The sequence below is a fragment of the Agelaius tricolor genome, unplaced genomic scaffold, assembly GCF_023055355.1.
Source record: "Agelaius tricolor isolate 1412-34295 unplaced genomic scaffold, bAgeTri1.0.p SCAF_5, whole genome shotgun sequence".
In the NCBI taxonomy this organism is placed as follows: Eukaryota; Metazoa; Chordata; class Aves; order Passeriformes; family Icteridae; genus Agelaius; species Agelaius tricolor.
Window position 1 is genome coordinate 30,011,506 of NW_027269265.1, and position 20,367 is coordinate 30,031,872.

Consider the following 20,367-nt stretch of genomic DNA (forward strand, 5'->3'; position numbering starts at 1 on the left):
GCATATAGACGACTCCTACTGGGTAATAAATCTCATGCCTGAAAGCATGGTTCTTCTGAAGAATGCCCCTAATGATTTGCAAACCTCCTTCAGGAAGATGGTGATGTGAAGGGCGAGCAGACATAGGTAGTTTTATTGCCAACTGCACTCTACCCTGTCTAAAAACATTACAAACAGCAATGTTCATTTACATTATTAAAACCACAGGATTTATCTTTGTGTACTTCTATAATGGCTGTGCAGGCTACCCATACTTTTCTTGATAGCAGGTGGAGTAGTAGTCAGTCATTAATCATTAACATCAGTCTTCTTAGGCAGTTGGAGACATTTCCATTTTAAAAAATAAATATATTGAGTGGACAAGGTTCCTTCCAGAGTCTATGTTTCTTTTGAATAAGATATCCCAACAGGCAGGAATGAAGTGACAGATGGAAGTGCAGAGTTTCTCCATTCTGATCAGGTTCCATTTTGTTTATACCATCTAATTAGCAGGAACAGCATAGATGAATGATTGATTATGTCACCTTCATGGCTTCTGAAACTTCTCTCCTACATATCTGATAATAGTTCACACAAAGGTGGTTCATACCACCAGTAGTGGTGGTAATTCTATCCGTTGAGATCCCAAGCCATCAGAAAGTATAAGTAAACAACAGTGAACTTCATGCAAAACTAATTCTGATAAGAGTCCAACCAGTTGGAATTTATACCATAAAGCTGACGATAGCTGTCGAAATTGAATTAACATGATGGTTAAACAAAAAGACAGAGAGTCTGTGCATATTTGAATTCCAGCTTCCACAGCTAGAAAGAAAGAGTATTGTGCCAGTACCATTTTCTGCACAACTACCAGTGGCAGGCCTTCACCCTTGAACGATTTCTGATATAACCTACACGTCTGCTGTTCTTTTCTTGCAGTTTGATGTGTTGCACCACCACAAAACTCTATTAGTAATGACCATATGGAATTTTTTGTGATCTCTGATATTCTCTACAAGCTCTTTAAACTCTACAGTGAATAAGAGATTAGATCCTATAAAATGCAGAATTTCCTTAATTTTTTTTTTCAGTTACATTTCAATATTTTTGAGAGCAGAAAATTGGCCAGAAGTACTAGTTGGGCAAGTGCTCTGTTGAGTTGTTGACGTTGTTCCACATGATCAGAAATTAGTATGGAAAGACTCCAAGCTTTCCTCTGCTACCATGCCAGTTCAGTGGTACTTTCTTTGATTTTCCCAAGAAATGTTTTCTTTCAGTTAATGTTTATGATTGACTTCACGACCTAAGCAGTACAGATAATGTATTGAAATGTATTCTCCTTGGTTTTGGGTGTTGAGTCTAATTATGTCACCCATGAAAATAAACAATTTTGCTCATGTGGCAGAAATCAATTTTTTATCACTGCAATTCATAACTCCATTTCTTTCAGTTCAAGTTCATTAGGAACCAAATCAAAACAGAAATTCATGTTCATCAGGTTTCAGTTAGCTAAATTTTAAAAACATTGTATTTATCACGGAAATGTATCTATGTGCCAATGAAAACTTCACAAAATACTACTTGTTTTATTACTTAAGGCATCATTTTGTTATTATTTTTGAACACTGCTGGAAAATTATGCTGTGTGAATCATTCAGTGTCTCACTGTGAGTGCATGTTGGTGGGTTTAGAGGAGAAGTTTATTACAGACACAATAGGCTTTATAATTTTAGGGGGAAAAATTACTGATTGTTACTCAAATATTACACACAAGAACACCAGTCAGTTTTATATGTCCATGTACATATTTTAATATTATAAGAATTTTGTTTCCACTACCCTTTTCCCTAAAAAGGGCAATATTTGAAAGTGATTAGATTAATGTGTCTAGTAAAAGAAATTATTCCTTTACTTATGTACAGGGCAGAAATGGGCAAGCTTCTCATACACATAAGTGCTCATGCTTGATATCTCAGTCACTTTGGGAGAGACTTCTTTTTATGTTGGTACAGATAGACCTGTCTGTCTTGATAGTCTCAGTCTAATTATAAACTACAGAGCTGATTTAATTTGACACCCTGGATTTCAAATTTGTATTTCTTAGTTTATTTTTTAACAAAATAATAGAAGAGGAGAATGGGAAGCTCAATCACTGATGTGTTTGATCACTGGCACACTGGAATAATATAGAGCAAAATAAAGTTGTAGAACTGTAAAAATAGCTATCTTCACCACTAAGTAATTAATTTTTAAGTGATCTGAAGTTATGATTATATTTATAAGCCTTGACATTTCTTACAGCTGGTTTTTATAGCACTTTATATACCCAAGAAAGATATCCAACTGAAGATGACTGTCAAAAAAAGATGAGCAAAAGGGAAATAATTGTATTCAGTTTAAATTTCTTCTACTATTATCTAAAGAAATAATTTCTTTAAGACACTTTTAGACTTTCTTTATTTTCAGCTTCTAATCAGACTGCCTATATCACATGGCTAATTTCTTAAATTTGTATCAAGGAAAACAAGTCCTTGGGAAAGAACTGCAGAAGTGCAGTAACAGTCCAAGGCATCTGCAGTGGGTAGATGGAAAGAGATGTTGAAACATGAAAGTCCTTAAAAATAAAACTTTCAGTTTAATACAACATAATGTGGCAGCCTATAAATATATTGAACTTGATGAGGTAACAAGAACCTCTTATGTGTTCTCTATTAACACATGAGACAAGCATGGTGTGAAAAAGGCCAGAAAGAAGAAATGGTTTAAGAATGAATTAAGAAATGTGTTTTTTCAAAATGTATAGGTAATATGTAAATAAGGGTAGAATTATGATGATAACTGCTGCTGGATCAAACCTCTCTAAATGCAGTATCCTGACTTGGAGCACATGCCAATGAAAAGCACATTGCAGCCAATGACAATAATAGTGTCAGAAAAAAAGGCTACACGTTAATCATCAGTTTTAGGAAAGTTACAGAGAATTTTAGTTTTCATTATTTATTTTTTTTTTATTTTTTATTTCAAGTCAACAATTTGTTTTATTAACATTTTCACTTGTAGATTGGATCCATCTTTGTATTAGATTTAATGATTTACAATTTTGTTTTCAAATATCATAATAGCACTGTAAGAATTACAAGATAATTTAGATTACAGAAAAGAAGACTTCTGACATCTATCTTTCCCCATTATATTATATTTATTTAACGCATAGATGTAGTGAAGTTGTAGGTGAAGTTTTAGGTCTAAATTAGGAAACGGGGCTTCTTTTTTGATCTTTTTTCCTCAAGTAGAAATTTTAAAAATCACAAATTTTTCTCCTGGGCACAATTAAATTCAAAGTATGCTGCCTTTTTACAACTGTGAGTAAACTTTTAAGCTTGACAGAAAAAGTCATTGCTCCATCCATTTTAGTGCTTTACTTTATAAATAGTAAAGTGCATGTTAATTCTGGGTTTTTTTAGTATCACAAAGTGCATAGAGATGTAATGAAAACAAAGGACTTCTGAATGTTGTTTGAGCTGCCCATTGATTTACAGCTATGTACTTACTATCTATATTATTTTACTGTTGCCTTCATCTGACTGATTCTTCCAGGCACAGCCCCAACATAAATATTAACTCCATTAACAGGTTATTACTGTTTTTAAGGGATAAAGTGATAGTGATGAGAAGTAATAGATGTCTAGGCACAATGCATTCTACTGGGAAGTCTGATATTTAATGGTGAAATTCAGCTACCTCAATCCTGAAAGACAACAGCTGAAAACACTTTAAACAGGAATTGAAGATGAGACATAACTGAAAGAATGGACAGAACTACAGGCCAAACAATTGTACTGTTCTTCTGTTCTACCAAAATAATGCAGCCTATTAGATTTTATTGCCATTGTGGTATTCCCTTTGTAGGCCTGAAAGATAAAAGGCTTCTGGCAATTAAGTCTCTTTTTATCAATTTGATATAACATTTCTTAATAGGGATATGCTATTGATAAATTACACTTTATATATATTCTCCCTATAAAAATTACAAAAATTCCATTACTTAATAATTTGACTTTTACATATATTTGGGTAAGAAGGTGGAGGTTTTTTGTTTCTTGCTATCAGTTTTTGAAAAAGACTTTAACAAATGTCAGTCTGAATTCCTCCTGAAAATACTTTCATTTTGTAGCTTGCACAAGCAGAAGAAAAACAGGAAGCTTCAGGGGTATAGATATAACTGCTAAAAAATTAATACAGGCTAAGCGTAAACTAATTATATTCAGAGTGAAAAGTAGTTATAGGACTGAGGCAGAATTTCTTAAGAACTTAATTACTGACTTCTGAGGTTTTCCAACAGCACAGATTGACAAACCTGTGTAGAGGTTTCTCAGATAATTGAAGAGTTTGAATAAGACAGAAAATGGCCTGGGCTTTCCTTTTGTATTTTGAAATCAAGTTTTCACTCAAAGAATCAATAACTTTGGTAAACCCAGGAAAAAATAAAGCCCTATGAAACTGGTTCTCTGCTATCAGCTGTCAGCTGAGTGTTGGCTGGTTGGTTGTTTTGTTATCTGATGAGTAACTTCATGACAGGAGATAAAACCTCTATTCTTCACCACTAGAAAAAGGCTTCTATTTTTTAGTTGCTGTGGAAAGACAAAGTAGGATTTATCTTACCTAAGTTTAGCCTTCACAAAATGTCAGAATTGCAAATATATCTTCATTAAGCTAAGGTCAGACATACCAGTAAATACTTTGTATGAGTTCTTGGCACAAGGTGACTCAGCTGCAGCAACACTATAGTTAAAAGAAGCACAGAATTATCTACTCTGAATTTGGGCCTGGCTGCCCTAAGTATCCAGCTGCTAGATGAAGTTTACATTAATAAAATATTTGTCCCTATCCAAGAGCATTCTGAGTGGCCTGTGCAAAGAACTCTGGAAAAATGAAAAGTAGATTTGTTCCTAGCAGGCAGGAAGGAAGTTGTCAGGCAGGAAGAGGATATGGACCTGTTTGCATGCAAGGGTCAGTATTTGGTTGCTGGATATTTCCTCCCTGTCCACACGACAAGAAAACCCTCAGTTTCCTGCCCTAGACAAATGGCAGGAAAGGGTGTGAGAGTTATTGAATGACATTATCATCTTATAGCTTCATCAGTGAGGAAGGCTGCTTACTAAAACTGAGAGCAAAGAACTGAATTTCTAGACCAGATATAAGCAACTGAAATTGTTGAGGGGTTCTTACTTAATTTCCTTAAATGAATTTAGTTAACATGCTATGCCATTCTTTTCCATAAGTTCATTAGTATTTTCCATCTTTTTATTCATCAAATGACTTAAACTGTGTATGGAACATACCTGAAGAATTGGAAATATCTACAGAAACAAACCTTAATGACTCTATTTCAAGCAGGACTTGAAAGACTTCAAAGCATTTTTAAGGAGCAGCTTCTTTGGTACTCATTTGTTTGTTGCTTTTGGATTTTTTAAACTAAAACTGGTAAGACATTGAAGACTGGCAAACATCTGCTCCATCAGATTATGTACAGGGCAGAAATGCTTATGTGATCATAGAGTTCACCAGCCAATAAATAAAACCTGACCCTGGAAATATTCAATCTCATGTTAAATACAAACTCGACTCATTCTACTCAGGCCAGAGAGGTTATTTGGGCAAGACAATTTTTTGACCTAAACCTGTTAAGTTTAGTGATTAAGCTATCCCTCACTATTAATTTATTTGTGAAATTTTTTTTTTGCAGAATTTGGTTCACAGTCCTTTTGTTTACCCTTTTCTGAAACCTTATCCTTTTTCACATACTTACTAAAAAAACACATTCAGCTGTAGATACAAACTCAAAATTTTACAGAATGGGTTTGTAGAACAAATCAGCAGAGCCCCAAACTAGTCCAGGTCTATTACTTTATTCTAGGCTTTCTAAACACACCATATATGAGTGGTGGGAATATATATGGAACATGAAGTTATACAATGATTTGAATATTGCTGCATGCAAAAGACTGTGCAAGCTAATATCTATTTTATAGCATTTAAGTAAAGAAATTATATAACTTAATAGAACAATTTCTGTGTGCTACTGGAGAAACATTTGTGCTTACTGAGTGCTAGATTTGAAATTCTGTATGGATTGGCTGTGGGACACAGCACAGTAAATTCCATAAATGCATTTTTTTCACACACACATGTGCACACATACGTGTATTTATTGCATTAATCTACATAATGGCAAACAGACTTCAGAAAATTATAGGAGGGATCATTCATCTATAGCAGATGAGGCACAGCAAAAACATGATGAATTGGTTTGTAGGCCCTGAACTGCAGGGACATAAATAAAGTATCCTCTGGGCTACACTGGGGATCGACTTCAAAAAATGGAAAAAAAAGAGAAAAAGATGATGGAACAAAATTTATTCCTTTCTTTGTTGTTTGGTGCAGAGTTTTCTTTGACATGTACCATTTAACTGAGAAATGTTCCTGTGCAGTCATAACTTTTAATGTGTACAGTATAATAAACATTGCATTTGCACCACTTCATCACTTCCACCACTACTACAATAATAAACAAGTTTTCTTCAGTTATTTTATAGTAATTAGTCTAATGTCACATGCAGTTTACTTTTACATATAGGGCAAATATAATTTATATTCCTAGAGAATCTTAAATATTGATAACATGATGTATGATGGGGTTATTTCACTGGATAATATTAAGAAGATATCTGTGTCCTTTTTTATTATCAATGCCATTGTATGATATCATGGCCCTTTTTGCCACGAGCACACTAGGCAAGCCAGTTAATAAGAATTTAATTTATGGCACAAATCTTTCACAGCATAGAAATTCCCTGAACCTCATCACACTTAACTGCTATATTCAGGATAAATTAACTGTGTCCTTAGATTAATAAACAGAAAACTCTATGTAAATTAGATATATATTACTATCTATGAGAATGCAATAGCACAGGTGTTCTTTCATTCAGGTGTAAATCCCCATGGAGAGAATTAATCCTGAAGTCCTTCAGAGAAAAGAGAGAACCTGAGAATGGAAGGAGAACTCTCTTCCTCTTTTACTTACCATCTTAAGTCATATCACAGCCATATTTCCTCCCCACCCTCACAAATCCAGTGGATAAACAGAAGATCTGGTATATCAAAGAGGCAGTAGCTGAACACAATCATTGCAGCTTTAAACTTGCACATGCTTCCTTTTGATGCTGATAGCCTTCAAAGCTTCAGAGAGAGGCACAATGTTATCTTGACTGCTACTCTGAAAATTTAACGTGGCTTTTTCATACTGGCTTGATAGGAAAGAGTATAGCAGGTATGAAAAAGAATCTTCCCAATCAAAATCAAGGTAATCCCTGCAGCGAGCCCTGAATCTTTGGAAACCAACATAATTCACATCAATTTTGTGTTCTGACTCAAGTAGGGAGGTAACTGTGTCTTCTCAGACTAAGCTGTGATCACAGTGATTATGTGAACTCTTCCTGGGGCCTAAGGACAATGACTAAGAAGGAAAAGCATACAAACAAGCAAACCAAAACATCTTTAAAGCAGAAAAGATTGACATGTAATGACATAGTCTGAAGAGAACAATACCATCACGACAACTAGAAAGAGAAGAGAGTCAACCACATTGACAGAACAAATTTGCAGACCAGAAGAGGAAAAACTTGGCCTTCTGGAAAAAAATGTAAAACTCCCCAGGAAATGAGTAATTCATGGCTCCTTTTTTTCCAGGGTAGTACCTTGAACTTTATGAACCTCATATTGTTAGAGCTGTGAGCAAAATCTTGAGCTTATCAAGTGTTAACATCACAACATGTTAATACTGATTACTGAAAAAAAAAAAAGGTACAGCAGTGAAAAAGCCCAGTTTTCTTCATAATGAGACCACTCATTAGTTAAGTAAAATGTTTTGTGCTTTCAATTTGCTTTCCCACAAAAACTAACTTCTCCTCATTTACTCTGTCCTTTTCTTAATAAAGCATCTAAATATTTCTATTCTGATAATGAAGAAACTGGGAAACAGAGACTTCTTTTACAGAAGTATAGTCATTTTGAATGTTGCAAACTAGGCTGAGAACCCAAGCTCCCTCATTTCTAGTAAAACAGTGTATCCAGTGGACCACATTTCTTCCTATAGCTGACACTGTGCACAGCTGCTATACAATGTCAGTTGGGGTTTTATTTTTCATTCGTTTGCACGCCATCTGTCCTGTGAGTAAAAAACAAGAAGCTATTTAAACATTCCTCTCCACTGATCTCTTTCCTTCCTTCCCGCCAATAGGCTTGGGAGCAGAATGGTTTTGTAAATTACAGTTTACATAGATACATGGATATACATATAGCTGAAGACAATGCCACCTAAGAGTCCCACAACAACTTTAAAAAGAATGCTTTTTTCACCTTTTCCCAGAAAAATACTTTCAGGTTAGGAAAACAATAATGACATTCCTAATCTCCTGAGTAGGGAAGTTATTGAAGCCATTACATAATATCACATTGTTATATATGTACTCATGGAACATGTCCCTTTCTTTTTCTTCCCATACCCTCTCCTCCTCTTTTTCCTCCCTCTCTCCCTATTTATGTGTGCGTGTCTCTCTCCATTACTGTTCTTCTCCCTCTTGGTAACCACATTTACTTTTTTGAGTCAATGAACTGCACATAATATTTGCAAAACAGCTATTGAATCACATATATCTGTCCCCTTGCCACTGCAGCATATACCTGTAATCCCCAGGTAGCAAATATATCGGGTATTATAAAGAAGCTGAGCTTAATCTTGGGCCTTAGTCAGACAAGCCCTGACCATTCTTATTATGACAATTTGTATATTATCACACCTGTCTGCATGTCTTCTATTCCTGAAGAAGACTTAGGAATGAAGATGTTGATAAAGGAGATATATGCCCATGCCTTAGCATAGCCATCAGAGAAAATAGTTAAGATGACACAGGCTCAGCTGTGGATACATGCTGCTTTTTGCTAAATCTTCCATAGGGCTGTAAGTTAAAGCAAAAAACAGAGCAGTCATCTGTGGGTAAAATCTTACAGTAGTGCAGAAAGATCTGCCAAAGCCCATCTGTTGAAGCTCTTCATCATATGCTTTGGGTTTATGCTTCCTCCTGCTGTGCACAGGCAGCTCTCAGAAGATTGAGGGAAAGCCAAAGACACCACCAGGCAGGTGCAAGGTACAAATCTGGATGAACACTAAATGTGGATTGGGCACAGCCTAGTGTATTGCAGGAACAGGGCTTTCAAAATTTTCAGGTACTCAGTGAGTACTTTAAAGAGTAGGGGTAGATGGGTGCAGCCAAAAGGAAAATGGTTACAGTTGAGTATTCCTAGAGAGACTATGAGGGTGGTCTAACCTATTGATACTGGACATCTCTTGGGAGCTATTGACATAGGAGATTTCCCTTTGTTTTAGCAAGATAATAAGTTTTCAGTACATCCTTGTCCAAAAACTGTCTTCTACTTTTTAACTTGATCCCTGCTTTTTATTGAAAATATGCAGCTTTTGCTGGATACCTGGAAAAAACTGGTTTTCTACAAGCATTTAGGTTTAAAATGTGTTTGTGCTTACATTTAAAGGGGAGAAAAAGGTTTCTACTTGTGCTGAGTATGTTTAAATTTGTCATCTTCTAAAAGACATTTATGTCGTATGCTCAAAAAACCTGTTATTGATCTATGCTCGATAGAGGTTTACATTACCAGTGACTGATTTTCAGGAAGCTGAACCCCTGCAGCTTCTATTGACTTTAACTGTCGCTCTGAATAGTCAGAAGTCCTGTAAACTCTACTCCTATGATATATTAGACCAGTGTATTTATAAAATTGGTCTTGTCATAGGCAGGAAAATAATAAGTCATGCTCCTTGCTACATATCAAACCCTCATGACTCTTGATTTCCCTTAGGAATCACGTAATTCATGTTAACAGTTCTCACATATTCTTTGGCAGTGGGAATATGGAGTACCTCTTTAGTCTTCTGAGTTCTAGCCTTTTTCTTCATTAGGGGGAAAGAGACCTTCTGGTTTTCTTCAAATATAGCATGATGTACATCAAACATATCTTTCAGGTATTGGTGTAAAACCCCCAGTACTAACAGGCAATTTAATTAGTATTGCTGTGAATTATCAGAAGATATTGGTTATTCCACTTTATCACATTCACTTTTAACTGACTGTGTGATGTGCTGAATCTAAGAAAAATACCTGTTGTTAGTTGTTATGCAAGCATTTTTTTTTACCTTTTGAACACATACTTTATTGTAATGTCCAATATCTAGGTTCAGATTTCTTCTGGCAAGCAGCTCCAATTTATTAAAATAGAAACACTGCATATGATGAGAACTTTTCAGAACTTGTAAAACATTTTGTATTTTTTTTCTGGCTTTTACAAATACTTTTAGTTGTGAACAGCAACCACCATGAACATTTAAAGGAAAGTAAATCTTTTTGGTTTTTTTGGATATTTTTCACAGTACATTCTCCAACAACTTTATCTTCACAAAGTTATGTCAATACCTTCAGCCAAAACATAAGGCTTTCATCCAATTTGTATGCTGATCTCCAAAGAGAAAATTTTTGGCTGACAGGGAAGAGGATTTAGGCTCTCCAAACTTTGCTTGTCTGGAAAATTGTACTATAGGGAAACAGTCTAGACAAGCAAACCCTTCTTGCCAGGACTGATTTTTCTTCCCAGGCTCTACATGTGGTCTTTTCTCTATTTCCCATTTTTGAGTATTTAATCTTTCTTTCGTGTCAAGTGACTATGTGTAATTTTTTTGTCCATCTCCATCTTCCTCTGAGTATGGCATCTGGGAGACCATGACTTGTGCTATCAATCTCACTTTTTGAGAGCTTTTTACAATATACTTAATCCTTTTCTTTTATTTCTAGATTAAATGGGCAAATTTGTGTGTCTTCTTCATCTCCTTCAAGGGTGAATATACTGCAGAGGAAACCTCCCAAGATAAATTATAACTGAATCATTTCAGCTTAGCTGCTAGAGGTTTGGGTGGTCCTGTGGTTTGCAGGTCAAGATATTAGCACATCCTCAGTATGATAAGAGATGCACAAACAGCTACACCCATTCTGTCAAGGGATGATTCATTTTACAGAGGGGAGGAGATGTTTCCGCAGCTGTCCTGCTGAGGGGATGTACAACAGAAAAGCCTATTTAATCACTCACCATGGGCACTTCCATGGAAGTCCTAAGAGTGGAAGTTTCAGGAGGGACATCTGAATCAGTGTGTCCCCTGGCTGCCCTGCCTACATCCCTTTGCACTTGATGCTCTTTGGGGCCTGTGCTAGCACTTTCTAGTCCCTCAGGGTTATGGGTTGTAAGGGATTTCTGCTGCTGAAGGCCTTCTCAGGGAAAGCTCCTTTCACTTCTAGCTCTCAGATGTTTGGCACAATCCCAAGAAGAGTATGGTTCCCCTGCTAATTAGTGGATGTTCAGATATTACATGTCCTGTTTACTGTGTGCCCAATTCTTGATGAACCAATGAATACAAATGATGGCAAAAATACAGTGGAGATGTGACAAGGATAATTCCCTTGATGAAGACTTGACAGATATGTAAAGAACTTAAAACCATGAAATTTAAAATAATTAGGCTCTTTGATTAAACAAACAATCAATCAAATTGCTCTTTTATTTTGTTCTTCTTATTTTTTCAAAAATAGCACTTTTGAAACAGCAGCTTGTTCGGGGTGTCGTAGCCCTACCAATAGCATACATCGAAGAGTGTTTCAATAGGGCTAGTTAGTGCAATATTGCAATTGAAAGGCCAGAAATTTTAAAGACTGACAAAGAAATTATCATTAAAAAGCACAATGACACTTAGGCTACCAACAAATTTCAAGGTGACAGTGTCAAATCTTTACCTTCTTCCAGCTCTTTGTTTTTCTGTTCATTCCACATCACAGACCCACTATGGCAATATTGAATGAGTTAAGCCAGAGCTCATACAGACGTGAATGAGCTACAATCTACAGCTTGTGGGTCATCTGCCCTTTAAATCCCATGATCTGCTTTTAAACATAGATAAATAGAGGAGAGAAAAACTGAGGACTATTCACTTGTAACAGCATTCCTTCCATTACAAGGGCAAACGTAGAGATAGAATCAACACTGCTTTTAGAAGGCACAGAATGTTATTAACTTTTATTGCTAACTTTTGGGTCACTGCTGGAAAAAGTAGTGACTAGGTCATTAATTTATAATTTTGGCAGAGACTTCTGGGGCTATTGTCTATGTTAACTGTGACCTGTGGCTTCTGTTCTCTTCACAGTGAGTCTCCCACAAAAGGAAAGTTGTGACTGTGAGGAATCTGCCTAGGAGCCATGAGTCTTTAGAGGTAAGTCTTCCTTTGTATACTTTTATAAGGAAAGCTGAAAATCTGGTCCCTTAACAAAAGCTCCATCCTGTTCTAAAGCAATTTCTTAGGCACACAGACTGTGTGTGAAGCTGACTCAAGTTTCAGTGATTTTTTTTTCTTGCTGAAAAATAAACAAACTTTAGGATCAGCATTTAGGATCAGGTTGCTGATCTCAAAGCAACTATTCATTTTCATTTTGAAAATTCTCTATTTTACTTTGTTAAATTTTATACTTGAAATGTTTGTGCAACTGATTTCTAAAATGAAAAAGGAAATCACAGCCTCTGTGATCACAGAAAGTGTGGAGGGTTCAGAGCAAAAATACTGTATGAAATGGGAGAAATACTTTGACTCAGAGAGCCATTTCACCAACTCCATAGTTCTCAAAAAAGACAAACCTATCAATGGAGGAGCCATGAACTTTCACATTTAGCACAAAAACAAAGGGTGTCATTTTTTCATGCTGTGTAAACGGCATAGAAAAAGGTAGGGAAGGGATACAACTACTACCATAATGATGTTTATAGCAGAAAACCTTTGCAACTTTATGATCAGACACACAGGTAACAAAGATAATTCAGTCAGCTCTTTAGCTGTGAACTTTAACCAAGTCTTGTGTGATCAGAGCTAGGATTTGAATCACGCCACTGAGAGAGTGCAGACAAGATACAATCTGTTTCTAGTGTTAGTGATTTCTGATTAGGTTACATTATTGTGATCCCTGTAGGACCAAGTTTTCACACCTGACTAGATCTGACAGTCTTCCAGGCAAACCATATATCCCTCAAGAGAAAGAGGCAGCCTTGTGGCTATGACAAAGTAGTACTGCCCTAGGGGAGTTCTGCAGATCCAGATCCAGAGAAAGTTATGTGTTCAGCCAGGGATATACTAGTTCCTGGGATGGGATGAAACTGCATATTGCTTTAGTGCCAAGTCTATTGAAAATAGTGTAAAAGTTAGTATAATTGAAGAAATAGCACTCTTCTGATGTGTACTCTCCTTCCTTGAGTCATTTTTTGTTTTGGAAGCTCATTTGCTTCCCATTTTGGCTTTCTACTGTCTTTGCACTACCTGCACGGGGAGTGACTAGAGCATGTCCTCCCTGTTTTCTTATGCCCATGTCAGATTTTATAGCCACTAGTTAAAAAATTGCAAAGAAGTGTTAAAAAAATTATTAAACATAAGAGGAAATCCTTATTCCTGTGAATAAACAGGGAGGGTGAAAAACAGATCTCTCCACTATGACCATTTTTCCCACTGGAATCTTCAGAGATTTCTTCAGAGACCTGTGGTTTTTGGAAGCACAAATCTTTCTTGGTCAACTTGGATTGACAAAATTCTATGTAAAAAATCTCAGATAATTATAAAAATGTGACTGTGTTGTAGCACTAAGCATTTCTAAAACAATGTTCACTAGTTCACTAGTGAAAACACTAGAGTGTTTTCATCTCTAAATGCTGGGTGTGCTTTCAGGGCAAAGTAGAGTAAGCAAGGCTATAGCCTGCAGGGGCTGCTGTCATGCAAGAATAATTATACTAGGATGGAACAAACAATCAAACTGTAAGGACAGATGTTGTTTGGTTTTGTTTTATGTTAAGGGCTAAGTTTATGTTCCACATTAACAGAAACAGTATCTTTTTGTGGAAGTCTTGGGATACTTTCCAGAACTGATTAAGAACTAAGGCATATACTTTTCAACATGTTGGGATCTCCTATCTGAGAGGATGTCCTGTTTACATTTTGTGCTTTAGCTAAGTAAGTATGCTGCATAAGTGCTCCAGAAATGAGGTGAAATATAAGAGGGAAAGATGGCTCAAAATGGATTTTCACACAGGTTTGAAAAATGACACTTGCATGACCTCTGTCATCAAACCATTTGGGATTAGTCCTACAAAGGTATATTTTTAATGAGAATAGGCACTCAGAAGGCATAGACCTTGACATGCATGGAATGTATTTCAGGGGTTTTAAAACTTTTTTCTTCCTCTTTTTGGAAAGAAAATAAAGAGCAGCTGATAATGTGGCTCATAGCCAGTCTCATTTTATGAAATGACCTGTGTAGGTAACCAAACACTGATAAATCTAAAACTAGCATAAAGCAGCATTTAGGAATTACAAAACTAATACAGCAAAAGCAATAGCTGCTCATTTTTACCAGCCCTTTATCATTTAAAGTCTTTATGAGAATGGCAGTATACTACACAGTACTTACACTATATTACATGAAAGGCAACAGAAAATCAAATTCACTTTTTTAAGGTTGAAATTAATTTTTTTTTGCATGGGACTGGCTTTTTTTTTTCTTTGGTGGAGGACTGAAACTTGAAATAGGAAGACAAAGTGGCAAATTCCAAAACCAAAATAATTTCAATTTTAAACACTGGAAAAGCATAGCAGACTAATGGGAAACTACCTAAAGGAATATAATAGTAAATATCATATGTAGTGCTTCTGCACACCCACAGCTTAACTGCTGTCAAGTTTTGGTACAATTCCAGGAAAAAGAAAAAATTTAAGGCACAGTTTGATAAAGTGTTAATTTTTAAATGTGTATAGGGAGTTTTTCAACCCTGTCCAAAGGATACTGATGGGCACACTTCTGTTCTCACTGTGACCTCCTGAAGCTAACTAAAATTAACAAATCTTCATTTCACCAGCCGGGACTAACCCTCTCTCTCTGTATATAGATAGATAGATAGATGCAAATCTTTTAAAAATTCTTTATATTAGGAATGATATCGAGGGCCAAAGGCTGAAATTGTTATCCATCTGGGTTTCCTCTTGACCTGATGCTTCTTGCATTCACTTTAGTAGTGTAGTATCTTAAAAGTCCTTGTGTACAATTGCATGCAAAATGAAGTCCATTAACATGAAACAGTTTGAGGTCTGAATAATATGAAAAAAAGACTTTTCCTGGGAATTTGCCCAAAAGAATAGGTGATGGAACTGCTTCAAATAATAACTTCAGTGTATCTATTATAGACAAAGAACCCTTCTGACATGAGATTCACATTTATTTCTAATCAAAATTTTTAGAAATCTTGATCTCTCTCTCTGAGCCTTTATGTGGAACTTATCATCCCTGCTTCTGAGAAAATGAGAATAGTTCATTGTATATACTATGAGGTCTGCCAGTGTTATCTCTGAAATATGGGAACTAGTGGTATAATAAAATGTACTGCAGAACTCTGAAAGCCCTTGATTCTATATTTACATCTCTGAACAAGCTCACTTTGACTCACAGCTCCTTAATTAGAGGCATAGTCGTTTTTCTTTTCTGTAGGGCATTTTTTTACCCTCACAATACAAGCATACATTTGGTAACTAATACCAGCAATTAGCCTCATCTGCTATGTAAATGAGTGTAATTGCAATTAAATACTTTAGTGGGCCCGAAGGGAAAACATGCAATCATTACAAAGTAAGTAGGAGTACATGGTAAAAGGACTTTTAGGAATGCTAGAAGTGTTTTTTTCCCTGTGGTGTCTATGGTCCTTTCCATTATTATTTATTTCTTCAGGAGTTTAGAACCTGGTTCAAAGGATAATTTTTCTCTCTTTCATTGAGAGCTGTGAAAACTACAGAAGAATGACATATTTTATGAAGAAAAGAGAAATTATCTCCAGGGTGTTCACAGGATTTTGTGGTGAACATCTGAGCATCACAAAACAGGATACCAAAACAACAGTGGAAAGTTCCTGGATTGGGTTTATTGTCAAAGATTTGTTGAAATCAATGGCTGTGACAGTTTTACACTAACTAAATAACTGTGTCACTGAATATGTCTAGATTATTCTCTGTCTTCCAAAAGAGCTGTCACTAGCATACTGTAGGCAGCCTGTCTGGATGGTATTTGATGGTATACTAAACACAGCATAGATATACCAGCATCATGCTGCTGAGCTTGGCCTCAGTGTTTGAACAAACTGCAAATCTAATTTTGAGCATGTCCTCCTAAAAGCTAATAGGGATGCATTGTCAGATATAACTCAATAGTATAACTATGATTCACAATTCTCATTTGCATAAGGTTTATAAGTAATTTTGCTTCTTTGTCAAAAAGTTTCCAGTGCAAAATCTGCCCTTTGAAGTTTAATTATATTTCTCTAATTTCTTCCATTAGTTCATGGAAGGTAACGTAACTATGTGTTAAACCTGGGTTGCCTGAAATTTCTTAAAGACTTGCGGTGAAGCATATGTATTTATTGTGTGCAAATATCTGGAGAGTGGAGGAAGCCTAACGAGAACACTACAGAAATGATTCATCTCCTAAGCAGTGTTTCACTGCCCTTTCTTATAGACCATCACTGAGTTACTCATTCTGGCATTAGAAGTTCTAAGGGTACCCAGAGATATTTCCATGAGCTTTAATTTTATCAATGCATTTATAAAAGAAAATTAAAATTTTGCTAATAAGACATTCTGAGCTGCTATTTTGTTAATAAATTATATGTTAAATTTTCACCAAATTTAAGCATTGTAGATGTTTATCCTTATTGCATCTTGAAAAGATGACTGGGAAGGAGTTACAACTCATTTTTATCTTAAAAATATCATACACAATAAATATATTCATGGCCTGAAATCGCTTTTTTTTCCCTTTTCCTTTTTTTTTTAATAAGCCATTATTCCTTGATTTAAATAAAGGTCTGTATTTCTGATTTAGGACATCTGTTAGGAAGCACCAAGGGCAGGTGTTGCTGCCTAGGGGAGGGTGGCCAGGAGCCCAGGATGACAGCAAGGCCAGCAGAGGCAGCAGCCTCAATGACAAGGGTCTGTCCAAGAGCAGCAGAGTGAGGGAAGCACTCAGGGACCAAGTATGACAAGTTCACTGTGCTGAGGCATGCCTGAGGTCAGGATCAGAATCCACATGCACAGGGTGCAGATTGGTGGCTACAGCGCAGTCCTGTCATGGACCACGTTCGACAACGCATGCTTGGATCCATCTGCAGCCCAATGGGGTAGGAACTCCTGCTGCAGCTTCTTCCAGCTGGCTCTCAAAGATCTTCAAGGCCAACTGGGACTTCTGAGACAGATCTTCTTTCAGAAAGCTGACCTGGAGGGCACTAACTGCACTCCCAGGAAGGTTTTGGCTCTGACAGTCTGCTAGACTGAATTGTTACTTTACCTAGAAGAATGTTCAAGAGAACATCCATTTTGTTCATGAGAAGTATCAGTAGAATAGTGACAACACACCAACTGAAATTCAGGCTAGGCAAGACAGAAACAAGCTATCAAGAGCAGAAGCACCTTTCAATAGAAATAGGTGGTGCCTGAGTTTATCAGTTGTTGAGACATGTTGTGCACAGGAATGAAAGTTCTGTTGGATTATTTATCCACCAGTTCACTGAGTTTTTTTCTCTGTGATATATGAATTAATTTATTTTTCTCTCAGACAAGGTAGTTGTTTGGGCCTATCTGTCTCTCAGGATGACTTCAAACACCAACTGCAGTGCAAGTCTTATTAGTTGCACTTACCAGGAAAAAGAAATTAAAGAAAAATATTGTTTCTAAATTAGTGTTCCCAAGTTCTCACAAACTGCTTAGTCTTATTCAGGAATGCATGGGTATCCTTTGAGTAATGCCTTTCTTATGTAACTGAGGGCAGACATAATTGGTGACAAAAATATTGCTGCTGATAAGTTTGCATAGTCGGTGGACAAATCTCTCTCCAGTAAAATATTATTTCTTGAATTCAAAAGTATTTTATTTGACAAACTTTGAAGATGATAACCTATTTGCATATCAGTTTTACACCAACCTTCACAAGAAGTTGTGGGTATTGTTCATTATCTAGAACTAAAGAAAAAGTATTTAAGGGGCATTTGATGGTACAGGCTTTCCAGAATCACTACTATAATAATTACAGTTAGATTGTTTATTTTATCTCTTCCACTTAGAAATCCATTTTATATCTTCTGATCATAGTAAAGTGATTGCTGAGATTTCTTCCACTGTTGTTGAATAGAAGTCAGTTTATGTTGATCTCATCTTAAGTGTAATTGTCCTGTCAAATAACGTAATTATTGCATGTTTTACCAAGATATCTGGATTTTGATCATTGAGGGTGGCTGTCACTGTAGAAGCTGAATTCAAGCTCATTTATTGATATCTCAGTCAAGAACTATTCTTTGTTGAGAACTAGTCTCCCAAGGAATCCTATATTCCACATAAGAGATTTTGGTACACTCCATAGCTTTTAAGGTGAACGTGTTGATTAAAGACAGACTTTCACAATTCAGTGTGCAGCACTACATACTATTGTAGATAGTAGGAGCAGAATGTGCTTAGCAGAGCAATACATACATTTTTAAGAAGAAAATATTTTGTTAGAATCATAACAGTGGTTTCAAGACGCTAAAATGAAATTCAGGAAAGTAGCAGTCTGTTTTTAGGACTCGGAATTTAGAAGGGATTAAAGACAGGTCAAGGTTCACCATATTGCTTTGATGACTATCATTAGCAATTGCTTTCTATTCCAGGGACCTTTGAATTTAAGATCTTCCTCTCTTTAATGTTATGCTAATTGCAGACACAACACATTTTATAATTGAACATTTCTCTATGTTCTCTATGAAATTTTAGTTTTAGTAATGGTGAAGAAGTTAAAATTAAAATTGAGTGTTATTGGTTTGGGTCTGTGGAACATAATTTAAAGGAACTGGAATTCAGGCCACAGCTTAGGTTGTAAGTTTTAGGAAAGGATTTGCAGAGAAATGTCAGCTATAAGTCCAGTGCTTAACATGTGTCTGGTCTGTGTGAACTTGCATTCACCTTAGACCTATGGAGCACAAACTTTTTCTTCCAGCCAGCTGCAATAGTCAGCCTGTTTGTAACTTCCTTGTAAGTGGAATTGTTTCAGCCTTTCCCCTGCCAACAGCAAAACATAAACATGAGGGACATTAAAATGGAAACAGGATCCTGGTCCTTTCTGTTTCTCAGTTTTACTTAGTAGTGACCTTTAACCCTCATTAAGATACTTTAGAAAGTTTGGGACTCCTTTTTTTGTATAGCTCATTGTGGGAATATTTAGGTTTGTTATGTTGTTTTTGTCTTCAAAAATATTTAAATGCCTTTAGGCAGTTGTATAAAATATAAACCCCCAAATTTACTTATTCTAAAAAAGATATCTGTAGACAATATTTCACAGCAAATGCTCTGGTCATTAGAGCCATCCCGTAGTTACAAGGGAAACACTGACACTCAAATTTTACTCAAGAGGAGTATCAAAGTTTTGTCCAGGGCAAAACATACATTTGCATACACACTAATGGATACTAGCCTTAAAGCACATAATAATGTTCAGAAAATATCAGATATAGTAGTTTTATCTATGAAAATATAACTTAGCTTCATGAATACAAAACTGTGTGTTGGAATTTGTTTAATGGTTTGCAATGTGTGTCAATGCCTAGCTATGTTCTTTGATTTGTTTGGCTTAGAAGATTCCTGACCTCTTGACAAATATGTGCATGCCTTAGAAATACACAGAAATGCATTAAATATAAGACTCAATTTTAAAAATTTTGCCCAAGGAAGTTTGAATATCTGAGGTCCTCAATTTCTAATGTTTCCATGGAGAATTCTTTCCCTTCAGTTAAAAAATTAACCATGCTTCCTCTGATTTAAATATATTGAAGAGGAGCTATATTGACATATATGTGACTTCTTCTCCCAGAAAAAATGAAAAGTGCCACTGAAAGATGTCCAAAAATGAGGTTTTTAGTTGTTGATGGTACTTGCTGCCTCATTGGTCTATTTTTTTGTATATAAAATGTAGCAAAATAATAGGCGTTACTTGCATGTTTTCAGAAACTGCATTTAGGTACCCACATATGAAGTGAAATTATCTTACCAGAAAGGAAAATTTTAAAAAATTTCTTTGACTTTCAGAAAACACCTTCCCCAGGGGATTATTTCTTCATCATATTTATTCTAGTAAAACAGCTAGGAAATTTGTTTCTCTTTGTCATTCTCTGGAA

General features: G+C 35.9%; 1 long non-coding RNA gene across 1 annotated transcript in view; it reads left to right on the top strand.

Moving 5' to 3' along the window:
- Positions 1-20,367, top strand: part of LOC139590010 (uncharacterized) — a 220,134-nt gene that overhangs the window by 51,527 nt on the left and 148,240 nt on the right. Inside the window, exon 6 of the long non-coding RNA XR_011679195.1 lies at positions 12,299-12,364. This is a non-coding gene — a long non-coding RNA (uncharacterized lncRNA). The remainder of the gene's footprint in view (positions 1-12,298; positions 12,365-20,367) is intronic.